The sequence below is a fragment of the Chelonoidis abingdonii genome, chromosome 6, assembly GCF_003597395.2.
Source record: "Chelonoidis abingdonii isolate Lonesome George chromosome 6, CheloAbing_2.0, whole genome shotgun sequence".
Taxonomy (NCBI): domain Eukaryota; kingdom Metazoa; phylum Chordata; order Testudines; family Testudinidae; genus Chelonoidis; species Chelonoidis abingdonii.
In genome coordinates, this window is record NC_133774.1 from 51,484,509 (window position 1) to 51,496,870 (window position 12,362).

Sequence of the window (12,362 nt, forward strand, 5' to 3'; positions counted from 1 at the left end):
GGCAGGTAACAGAAGTGATTACTACTATGGGCACAAGCGCTGAGCAGCCAGCACCTGCTGCTGCTGCAGTTAAAAGCAGGCCTGCTAGCTCCCTTCAACCAATCAGATTCTCCTACTGTAACCTCGCTGAGCTCATTAATCTGCCTGGATGCTGGGCTATCCAGGCCTTGAGTTCTGTTGAAGGATCTCACTCTTGACAAGGACCACCCCCTTTCTTTTAGTTCCAACCAGTTCCTGAGCCTGCGCTCACAGCAACATCCCTGGAACAGGGTCATCTAGCCCCACTTAGACTTAATGGGCCAGTCCACCCTGTTACAAGGACATTTTGCATTGCTCTTGGCATAAAAGTCTGTTGTGGGGGATGTGGAATTTTATGGGATTTCTCCTGTGTGACCATCCCTTCAATGTCGATAGTCTCTGCTAGATGAACTGAAAAGCCTTAGAGTCATCATTGGTCAGGGCAGATTGAACTGCCTCATCAGGTGATGATGTTGATCCCTTTAGTAGAGGCTGAGGGTGCTGTTGTTCCTTTGCTCCTCTCTGCTCCTGGGCACCGAAGTCAGGTTCCTGGTGGTCAATGTGATGCCACCAGGGGGAGCCAGATTCTCTCTTCCTGGAACTGCAGGAAGGAGATTGCGACAGGACACTTGAGATGCTTGTCCGCAACAGGGCCAGTAAGGCCAGGGTGGAATGTTAAATGGGTACTAGCTCAGTTGTGACTGTTCAGCCTAATGCCATTTGGGCTTGTGCTGGGTTCATGACCTGTGAGAAGGGTTGCCTGCAACAGCCTTAGCACCATTCTCAAAGAGTAATGGAGAGGCATCTTTGCTCAATGTTGGGGAGAACACATAGTGAACAGATGTGATGAGAAGTAGTATTGCTCAAGTGGCAATGGTCTGGGCTTTTGTCTTGATTCCTGGTGGTGCATTGGTACCGATGAAAGGGAACCTGGCAATTCTGTGTGGGCATATCTAGGCGCTGTAATCTGCATAGCAGTTGCCAGTGTTTGTTGCTGCCAATGCTAGTGGAGTCTGCCCACAGCTATCTACCAACAGAGCAGCACACTGAGATACCCTATTCTTGGAGGAGGGATGCCTGCTCCACTCGCTGTGTTTGGAGTGATCTGGCCTCTCCTCGACTCTTCCTTTTTGTTGGCTGTGATGGTGACTTTTTGATACCAGGGGAGCCAGCGCTGATCTCTGTGCCTAGCCAGTCTGTATCAGTTCTGAGGTGGTTGCTTGTGTTAGCTGTGCCAATTGTTCCATTGTCAGGGGAGCAGTGTCAATGTGACCAGTACTAATTTTGACAGGTGTTTCTTCAGTTTTCTCTAGTTGCTGAACCTCAGGGCGCAGTGTCTTCTGGAAGGACATTTATTGAAGATGACCCTTATGGTTCCTTGAACATAGAGGTCTCCTCTGGGTATGAGGCAACATGCATTCATTTTTTGTGCAGCTGACTTCACCCACTCATCCACTGACTTTCAGTCCTCAATTAAAAAGATTTGCACACTGTACACTTGCCCAGGATGTGACTTTCCCCCAGGCAGAATAGGCACTGGCTATGCCCATCAGTCAGGGAGATGAGTGAGTCACAGGTCAGGCAGGGCTGAAATCTTGAAGGTTCAAAGTCTGCCATAGTGGTTGGCACAAAGCTCCTTTCCTCACTATTCAGCGGGATGTATCCTCATTTCCTTTTTGTGGGGAGTGGAACATCTACATTAAAGAACTATGAAGATAAGGAGGCTGAAGAAGCATTTTCTTCACTAAACAAGTTAAGAAGGGGAGTTTGAAGCTGGAGGAAAGTAGCAGGTCAGACAAGGATGAGTCTTATTGCCAAGTAAGAAGGAACTAGGGTTGCAGCCACTCCACTCTTTATACCCTGGCATGAGTGTATTAGGTGACACTGGGTCCTGACATGCATGGTCCTGACAAACTGCTATTAAAAAAAAAATCCAATCCCTTGTGCATTCATACCTATAATGGATCCTTACTGACACTCAAAGATGACCAAATCCATTTATAAAACAATTTTATAGATGTTAAATCATAGATGATTTCTATGAACAAAGCTGAAATAGCAGAATTTTTTCTAGTGACAGCACTTTTTAAGCCATCTCATGAGGCGTTTGGGTGTACTGTGAAGTGCATCAAGGACATGCCCTAATGCTTGAACCATTTGAATGGGAGCAGGGTAAAGATTCCTTTGAAACTATTCTGAATAATATGCTAAAGTAGTCTGTTCTGTGAAAGGCTTGTGTGCCTAGAACACGAACAAATCAGTAAGCTAAGAGAAACTTAATTAGGCATTTTTACAATACAAATGTTATAGGGTCCTGCTCACGTGAGGCCCATGTACACAGAAATGACTCACCAGCCAGCATGCCCTTATGATTGGGTGCAGGATTGCTTGGCCTTCCCTTTGATCACTGCATCCTGTTGATCACCTCTGGCTGAGTTTTCTGTGGTCTAGCCCTCTGGCCAGGTCACTTAAAAATTCAGTCTCCCTTCCAGGGTAAGCAAATGCAGCTGTATTTGGACAGACCCTAAGGTGGCTTCTCCCAGCTGGCCTCTTTAACATCCCTTTGCACAGCCCCCCTTGGGTCAACAGCAAAGTCCCGCCAAATCACCACAGAACTCAAACAAAAAACTAAAAAAAAAAATAATAATAATAAAAAAATCACCCTCTTCTTTCCAGAGTAGCAAGTCCTAGGGTGTTTCCTTGGGCCCCTCAGTAGAGCTCAGAGCTACAAACAAACCAAGCACTACTGAAGCATCCTCTGTTCCTCTCTGAGCTTGAGCCTCTCACCCCTCTTCAGCTCCCGGATCCTTACAGGACATTGGCCATAGGGCTGCCTACCTGAATCCTGGCCACTTGTTCCAGGGGCCTACTGCAGTTGTTCCACTCCTTTGGCTCAGCTCTGTAACCATAACTCAGCTCAACTGCTCTCCTCCACAGCCAGCCCCAAACTGGTGGGCTTCCTCCCTTTTTTAAGTCCTATACACAGCACTAGTGGCCAGTCGGGGCTGATTAAACCAGGCTGGCCAGCCCCTGGACTCTTGGCCTTTAAAGGTGAAGGCCACCCTGTAACAACATGCCAGACATGTCACTTGATAGAAATCATGGGTTCATCTGCCATCCTTTAATCTGAATGGCATAAAACTAATTTTCAAACCACCTTGCTACTATCATTTGAAAGTTAAACTGTTTGATTTTGATATTTAATTGTCACCCAGTAATATTCTCAAGAGATCAGTGACCACGATTTGGTCCATATTGTAACATGATCATTATTATTTATCCATACAAAAATAGTGACAATATTACAGGTGACGAACATATTGAGCTGTAATTCTGAAGTGCACTTTCCTTAGCTAAACTGTGCCCATCCTTCTTACTAACCTATGTAAATCCCCTAACTGCTCTTTCTGTAGTTTAACAATGATAGGATGTAACTAATAGTACTTTTCACTTGTATTAGCACCTTTCATCCAAGCTTTCATACACCTTTGTAAACATTAAGCCTCATAATACTTGTGTGAAGAAGATACTATTTGCATTTTATAAATGGGGAGATTGAGGAAGAGAGTAGTTAGATGGTGAGCCCAAAGACACACAGCAAAACACAGAAGTCCTGGCTCCCAGTTCCTTGCTTTAACCACTGAATCATAATGTCATCGATGGATTTTCATCCTAAAGCTCTGTAGAATTTTGCTTTTTTTTTCCCCTGGTACTCTTATGACTATGCCAAATTTATTGTTTAACTATATTTTTGTGAGATGGAACAGTACTGTTAGCTGAAACAGAATTTCACAATGTAGACCATATACTGATAATCTGTAAAATCTTGAAATTATAGTGATATTCTATACACTGTAGGTTGTCAATGTGATATTTATAGCCTGTATAATGTAGGTAGTCAGTACTTTCCTCTCTAAAAAACAAGAACAATTTAATATTACTGTTTTTGTGTAAACAAACAGGAATTAACAGAATATTTTATAGGATATTGGACTACCAGAAAAGATGTCCCTTTTCTGAAGAGAAATCTACTGAGGCATATATTTCTGTAAGTTATTGCCACCCCAGCTGAACACTAGGGGTCACATTTAGATAACCACTGGCATATTCAAGAACCCATCCATTCCCTCAATTAGCAGAGGAAGAGAACATCAGCATTTCTGCTGTATCTGAAAGCTGATTTGCTAAGCAACTATGCAGGGTTACAACCCTTGTGACTTCAATAGACATTCTGAGTGCAAAAGGAATGAAGGATAAGGCTCACAACATACTGAACATGGGACCAATACTTTAGCCCTTCTGGATCCCTCCTCTATTCTCAGCTCTACATCAGACCACCTGTAACCGTAACTCAGGAAGGTTGGGCACTGCTCTTTCTATTGTCGATCTACAATCCTCCTGAGATAGCTGGCGGGTTCATTGGGAGAAATGTTAAAAAGTAGCAATACATTTTTGACCCAGATATTTGTGTGTTTTATGATTTGTACATTTTTAATCTTTCTAAATTATTTAATGTTGAGAAATGGTTTCTGCACCTTTCATTACTTTTTATACTACACTATGAACAAAGCTGACAATATTTTTCAGTCAAAACAACAACAGTTCCATGATGTTGCAGTGATTTCAATGGACCTCAGGTAATGCCATTGGGGCACTATTTTTTACCATGTTAATTTTTCCATGATCTTCAGATAATGTCACTGGAAAGATTTGAAAGAAGTTTTATTCTTGTGGAGTCACATTCAGTCCTAGTACAAGAAATGCAATTCAACTTAAGTCAATGAAGTTCTGCCCACTTACACTTGGTCTAACTTTATCTTGTAATATTTTATCCCTTGCTCATTCCCTCAGCATTATTCTCTGATCACACTGTCAGGCCTCCATCCAAGTTTAAAGAACAGGAGTCCTTGTGACACCTTAGAGACTAACAAATTTATCTGAGCATAAGCTTTCGTGGGCTACAGCCCACTTCATCAGATGCACAGAATGGAAATACAGTAGGAATATATATATATATATATGCACAGAGAATATGAAACAATGGATGTTACTATACACACTATAAGGAGAGTGATCAGTTAAGATGAGCTATTATCAGCAGGAGAGAAAAAGAACTGTTTGTAGTGGTAATGAAAATGGCCCATTTCCGGCACTCATCCAAGTTTAATTTGTTTCTAAACCCAGTGACAAAGACATTAGAAAAGTTTACGGAACACTGCATTTCCAGTGACCACATGCATTTCTTTCTACCATCTCTCAACCATGGGGGAGGTTAGTTCCAAAACAAAATATAGGATGTTTAAATAATCAGAATATTTTAGATTGCTATAAACGTGGCTTTAGACCAGTTCACAGCTCTGTACTGTGAAAACATATTACAGAAATTAGAGATGGAAATTTTAGGATGACCTAATAATTTTCTCTCTTAATTTCATCTTGATATTTCTAATAATACACTTATGTAAATAATTCCTTCTGACACTTGGGTTTTGATTGTGGCTAGGCTGGCACAAATGTACAAGAGAAGGGAGGAGGGCACAATGGCTCTTCATCAGACCCCATCCTCTTGCATCCTGATGAGGCTTAATCAATCAGGGAGCATAAGCACTGCTTGTACCTTGAAAGGGTGATATTTACCTACAGGCACCAGAGTAAACTGGGAGGACATATAAAATATTCTCAGGAAGCTTATTTCATATTGGGAATCTAGTCCGATTTCAGTTTCAAGCTTAGATTCTGGAGAGCAAATGGATGTCCCAGCTACACAAAATGAAGAGCAAAATGGTGCCTAACAGACACAGAAGAGGGCACAGTGGAGCAGAGCTGGCTGCAGGGTTTTTGCTGCCCCAAGCGGCGGGGGAAAAAAACCCCGCAATCGTGATTGGCAGCAGCTCCACCGCACCGCTTTCTTCTTCAGCGGCAGGTCCTTCCCTCCGGGAGGGACTGAGGGACCCGCTGCTGAATTGCTGAAGAGCCAGACGTGCCACCCCTTCCCCTTGGCTGCCCCAAGCACCCGCCTGCTGAGCTGGTGGCTGGAGCCGGCCCTGCAGTGGAGGTGCATTACTCAAGCAGTATTTTTAGACATTGCACTGGAGCTCTGTGCTAAAATTACAACATCAAATATACATCTTCGGCGATTAAATACAGCAGCACTATCCTGTGCACAAGTTTTCTTTTAACTTATGTCTGAAGCTGCTTTTTCCACCTTAGTTTTCCTCCGTGTCTTGCATAATTCCTTATAAAAAATTCCCAACTGTTTTAGTCTGCTTTTTCCTGTGTGATTGTTACACCAAAACCTTACTGTTGGTTGCTCAGTAGGTGGCAGTCTACTCTATCAACCAACTGAGTAATGATCCAACATGATGGTAGGGGCACTGAGCTTCTGGAGGTGCTGTCTTTTAAATGACATGTTAAGCTGCTGTGATGATTCAAGATCCTAGGGCACATTTTGCAATAATACAAGGGTTAGTCCTGTTATTCTGGTCAAATTCCAATCTGGATATTTACACTCTGCTGTGCTAGCCTATCTTTCCTAAATTTCAAAGTGAATATGTAATTCTTCACTTCCCCTTCCAAACACTGTTGTGCAGCGTTACTAATGCACAGGGTCTGTTGTTTCTCCGCAGAGATAGCTGTGTTTCAGCACTAGGTGAAGCAATTGGTCTCTTGTCAATAAAAGATTTCAGGGCCTGAATCTTCTGCATGAAAGTAGGATTATAATGTAAGACTTTATGAGAAAGCCAGACACTTTAAGAGAAAGCTCTCCCAGAGAAACCAACACCTTTCTCCACACATTGTTACAGATTATAGGCCAAATTCACCCCTGATTTAATTATACTGAAATAAAAGATATCAGTTTAGATCTGAGAGGTCTTTGAACTAAGACACCTAGAACATAGACAAGAACCTACAGAAACAGAGAGGACTTCTTTTTTTAGGAGGAAAAAAATCTGTTTTTTTGTTGTTTTTTTTAACTAAAAGGAAAAGATTTTAAGATGTTCTCAGTTTCTTCAAAATATCTTTCAGCAAAAACTGACGGTTAAAAAAGGATTTTAATTTTTAAAAATAGTCCTTTTGAATGTACAGTTGTACACAACTCCCAACTGTTTAGTCTAGGTTGCTACTACAAAGGTTAGCAGAAAGTGATTTTCTTTTCCATGACATTTCCAGGTAGATCAAAGAGCTTAACATATCCATACCACTGGAGAATTCAAATGAAAATGGCTTCATTAAACTGTACTTCCTTAAACATATGGAAGGATAATAGAGCAAGTAATCAATCTGTAAGCACCTAGAATAAACTAAGGTGATAAGTAACAGTCAACATGGATTTGTCCAGAACAAATCAAGCCAACCTACTATCATTCTTTGACAGGGTAACAAGCCTTGTGAATAGAGGGAAGCAGTAGATGTGATATATTTCAACTTTGATACTCTCGCACATGATCACCTCATAAATAAACCAGAGACAGATAAGCTAGACAAAGCTACTAGAAGACAGGTGCACAAGTGGTAGGAAAAGTGTACTCAGTTTTCAGTGGTTCACAATCAAGCTGGAAGGGTATATTGAGTGGGGTCCTGGAGGGATCTCACATGAGTCTGGTTCTATTCAATATCTTCATAAATGATTGCATAATGGGATAGAGAGTACATTTATAAAGTTTGTGGATGATACCAAGCTGGGAGGGGTTGCAAGACTGACAAATCCAAAGACAGAATTAGAATTCAGAATGATCTTGACAAACTGGAGAAATGGTCTGAAATAAATAAAATGAAATTCAGTAAGGAAAAATGCAAAGTACTCCATTTAGGAAGGAATAATCAGTTGAACAAATACAAAATAAGAAGTGAATGCCTAGGAATACTGCAGAAAAGGATGTGGGGGTTATAGTGGATCACACACCAAATATGAGTCAACAATGTAATATTGTTAAAAAAAGGGGAGAGACAAAATTGTTCTGTGAGATATTGGCAGGATTCAGACAAAACTTCCTAACTGTAAAGATACTGGAATAAATTACCTAGAGAGGAGAGGGTGTAAATCTTCATCCCTGAAGGTTTTTAAGAACAGGTTAGACAGACACCTGTCAAGATTGATCTAGATAATGCTTAGCCCTGGTCTACACTGGGGAGAGGGGGGAAAATTGACCTAAGTTACGCAACTTCAGCTACATGAATAACCTCGCTGAAGTTGACATACTTAGATTGACTTACCATGGTGTCTTTGCCGCGGTGAGTCGACTGCTGCCACTCCCCCGTCAACTCTGCCTGCGCCTCTCACAGTGCTGTAGTACAGAAGTCAACGAGAGAGGGCGAGGGGGTCGATTTATCGCATCTAGACTAGACAATCCAGCGGGTAGTGAAGACTTACTCTTAGTCCTCGGTGCAGGGGACTGGACTAGATGACAGAGTTAGGTCCTTTCCACACCTATATTTCTAAGTCTGTGAATAGGTTCAGTCAATCAGGTGCACAGTAAGATAACATGCAACTTGTGCCACATGAGCAATCACAGCAAATCAATTTTGAATTTGAAGTACACCAGATCAGCAGCCCAATAAAATTTGTAGGCACTGGGATAGTGCAAGGGTGTCTAGTTTGTGGCTTGGAAGAGTCTTAAGAAGAAAATTTTCATTTGATTATGAATTGGACGCGTGGTACTTGAGCTGCAGAAGTGTTCAAATTAGCCCTGTTGCTATGGCAGAGGAGCAAAGGGGGAACCACTTCCCCTGCCAACCTTGGAACATCTTGGCTAGAAAACAGGAGCAATCAGCACAGCTGTTGTCCCTTCCCTGTTGGCTGCCTGGTACATCACAGTGCGGGGAGGAGAATATTACTGGTTCCCCTGCTAGTCTGTGGGAGCAGTGGTGCTGGAACAATTTTTACAGTGGCAGTGCTGAGAGCCATTGAACCAAACTGTAAACCCTGTATATGATGGAAAGCACTTCAAGCTAGTGGGTGTAGCAGCACCCTGAGTTTCAGCACTTATGTGTGGGAGTCCCAGTTTCACCGTCTCTGCCTAAGCCTAGGAGAACAGCTAGCATGGAAAGGTTCATTTTCCTGAGTCACTTGTATACATAAAGCAAAAAGTATTTGCTAGAAGCTTCTATGAATAGTTTCTGGAAATAAAAAATTTAGCAAACCCCTGTTGGTTTACAGACACATTTTAAATCTGAACCCAGGTAAACATTTCACACAGCTTAATCCTAAATTAGTGAATGACTTTGTATAATTCATCTTAGCGCAGGAAAATACTTGTTAGTGAGGTTTGTTTCTTATTTTTGGTCAGGCATGAGAGCATTTGGGGGTTGCTTCTCTTGTCATTTGGAAGTCGGCCTAAAGAAGTTGCTAGACTGACCTATCTGGGAGACTTGTCTGCCACTGCTGCCATTATATTATGCATGACTCTTCCCTCTTTCTTTAGGTCATCAGCAAAAAAATCTGTCACTCCTTCCTCCTAGCTTCCTCTACTTCAGCAGACTCGAGACATGTTGTGCAAGACAAATAAAATATTGTGTTCTTCCTATAGCACTCGGTTGCTCTCAGAGCCAGCTCCTCTTGTGTTTCTTGCACATATTGGCACAATTCACAAAGCCTTATTGTTAGTATTTTCATACTAATGGGATTAAGATAATTTATTGCATATCAGTATGACTCATTGTGAAACTCTGAGTGGTGCCTTTTTTAATTCTATAAAATGTGCTGCTGAAGAGGGGACAGTTCCGTGTTTATTTAGGACCAGTACATACTGGCAATTAACAAACATTTTGTTTTGTTAGTCTCCAAACTAAGAGCTAAGCTTCCAAATGAGAGGAGGATTTCGCACCCCCTCCCCTTACTTTATTATAGACAATGATTTTGCACTAAGTGTTCTGTTTATTTCAGTGCAGTCTGCTACTGGGAGTGGAGGTTATGAAAGAAGGATAAATATTAAAAGTCTTAACATTCCCACTCAAAAGCAAGAGGGAAAAAATTCTATACATACTGTATGTAGCTTTGAAAGAGAAAAGGGGACCATAGCAGAAGCCATTTACTCAGAATCAAAAATGGACAGTTTTACAAAGACTCCTTGGGGATAATTAACAGAGGGGCCTTCCCAAGTAATCTAAATTCTATATTTTTGTGTGCCTAAAAGCCAACTTGGTCACATAAAGAGCATTTATGTGCCTAAAGGCCAATTCAACATCCCAAATCAGGGTTTGGCCATCTTTCTATGCCCCGCCCCCACTCCCATTTGAAAACTGGGCTCATCACATAAAACATAGGTGACCTGTTGCCATTCTGAAACCTATCCTATGGCCAGAGGGACTGATCCTACAGTCATTATTTATACAAACATTTAAGAAAGGAATGAATATTTTGCATGAGGAAAGACTTCAGGATTGAACCCAGAAAGAAATAATTTGAACAACAACATCCATTTACCTTATCATGCCGGGGGCTCATTCCCAGCTGCAATGTAGACTTACCCTTTCAGCATCCAGTATGATCCTAGCCTCAGTGCACCTTCTTTCAGGCACTCGCTGGCTATCAACTGGGCCCCAGCCAGCTACCAGCGAACTGGGTTTTGCACCTTTTACTGCTCCCTCCAAGCTTGATCCTTCTTGCAGGTGTAGCAGGGAAGGACTGACTGGGTACACAGGCTCACATTAACCCCTTCCTGACTAGTGTGGTTTGTGTACCACATCATGCCTTCTAGTATGTGTTACTTACTGCACTTGTGATGTCGATGCAATTTGAAGACAGAGGGAACACTGTACTAGATCTTTGTAAGTGATAGTCCCATACCTGACAGCTGCATAATGAGCGACCACTACATAAATTAAAACTGTATTTCCTAATTTACCACTAAGGCCAATATAATAAGATCATGGACTGAAAGAAATTAGAGATGGGAAAGATGTGTTAGGTCATCTAGTCCAATTCCCTGCCAGTGCAGAAGTGTTTCAGCAGAATATTCTTTTCAGTATAAATTTTAAGAGTCTCAAGCAGTGGCATTTTCACCAGCTAATAGGCACAATTGTTAGGATACTTTCTGATTTTCCTGAAGTTTGTCCCCACAGTTTCACCACATAACTTCTAGTAATATCCCCCTGGGAACACTAAACTATCCAACTTTCTCCATGCTGTTCCTGCCCTGAAATGAACAAGCTATTACAATCCCTTAGGGATCTATTTGCATAAAGAAGCAATTGTAGTCATTACAGAGAGCACAATCCGGCAAACATGATTTGTTCAAGTGGATGTCAATCATCCAACACATTTTGAAGTTCATATGCATACATTAAGTTCTGCTGTGTTCTCTATTATGCTACAGAGAGGGCTCAGTCCATGGAAGAGTCATGGTGGGGTCATACAGAGAGAAAGTATCTATATCAGATTATAAGGAGGGAAACTGATTAAGCCTAAATTGGGAGGATTTGTGCCTTAATTTTTCACCTTTATTTATACATTTCCAGACAGAATCATTGTCGCTCCTCTCTCTTTTATATACCGAAATTCTTATAAAACAGAATAGATAGGAGCCCAAGTCACCAAGTTCCAGGGTACCAGGAAGCTCTTCTCCACTTAACAATGATCATCTCAATCTCTGGACAGGAATTATACAACTTGGGCCTTTGCTCACTTTCTTTTAAAATATCTTTCCATGCTGCATATTCATTATCTTTCTTCCAATCAGCATAAAGCATTGTGTCTCAGACAACTTCAGGTGGAGTGAGCGGTGACACCAGGCAGCAGTGCTTGGGGACAGAGTGCTTGGGCCTTTGAGACAGGCTGGGTGGCCTGCTGATGTGACTTAAGGGGTGGAGGTTGCACTTGCACCCCAAGCTGCACTATGTGGGGCCAGTCCAAGCTGCCTGGCATTGCCACTAGCCCCCCCAAGTGTTCCTCTCCCCTCCGCACATTTTGAAAACCTCTGTTCTAGATCCTGAGGCAAAGTGTGGGGTGGTCACGTGCCACCCCATAACCTCTAAACTGTGCCCCCCTCCACTATCAGTTACATGTCACCTCTGAATGACTGAACAGGCTGACTCACCACTGGCAGTTCCTTATTGCCAGGCATAGCATAGCAGCTTTTTCCCCATTGGGTGGCTCCTGCCAATGGCTGTTCTGTCTCTGTAGTGACCTACCTCCTCCTGTGACTTGGCCCTCCAACCAGGTCACTATAAGTATCTCCCTTTCCACGCTAGTCCATGAACAAAAATCAAGGGGAATTAACACAAATAAAGTGGGGTTTGTAAAGCCCCTCACCACAGCCCTTTTTTTTCCCCCATGTGAGTAGGAAAGTTATGGAGCACAACATGCCCCCATGTCAGCATATTCTGCTCTTTTCCAAAGATGGGTT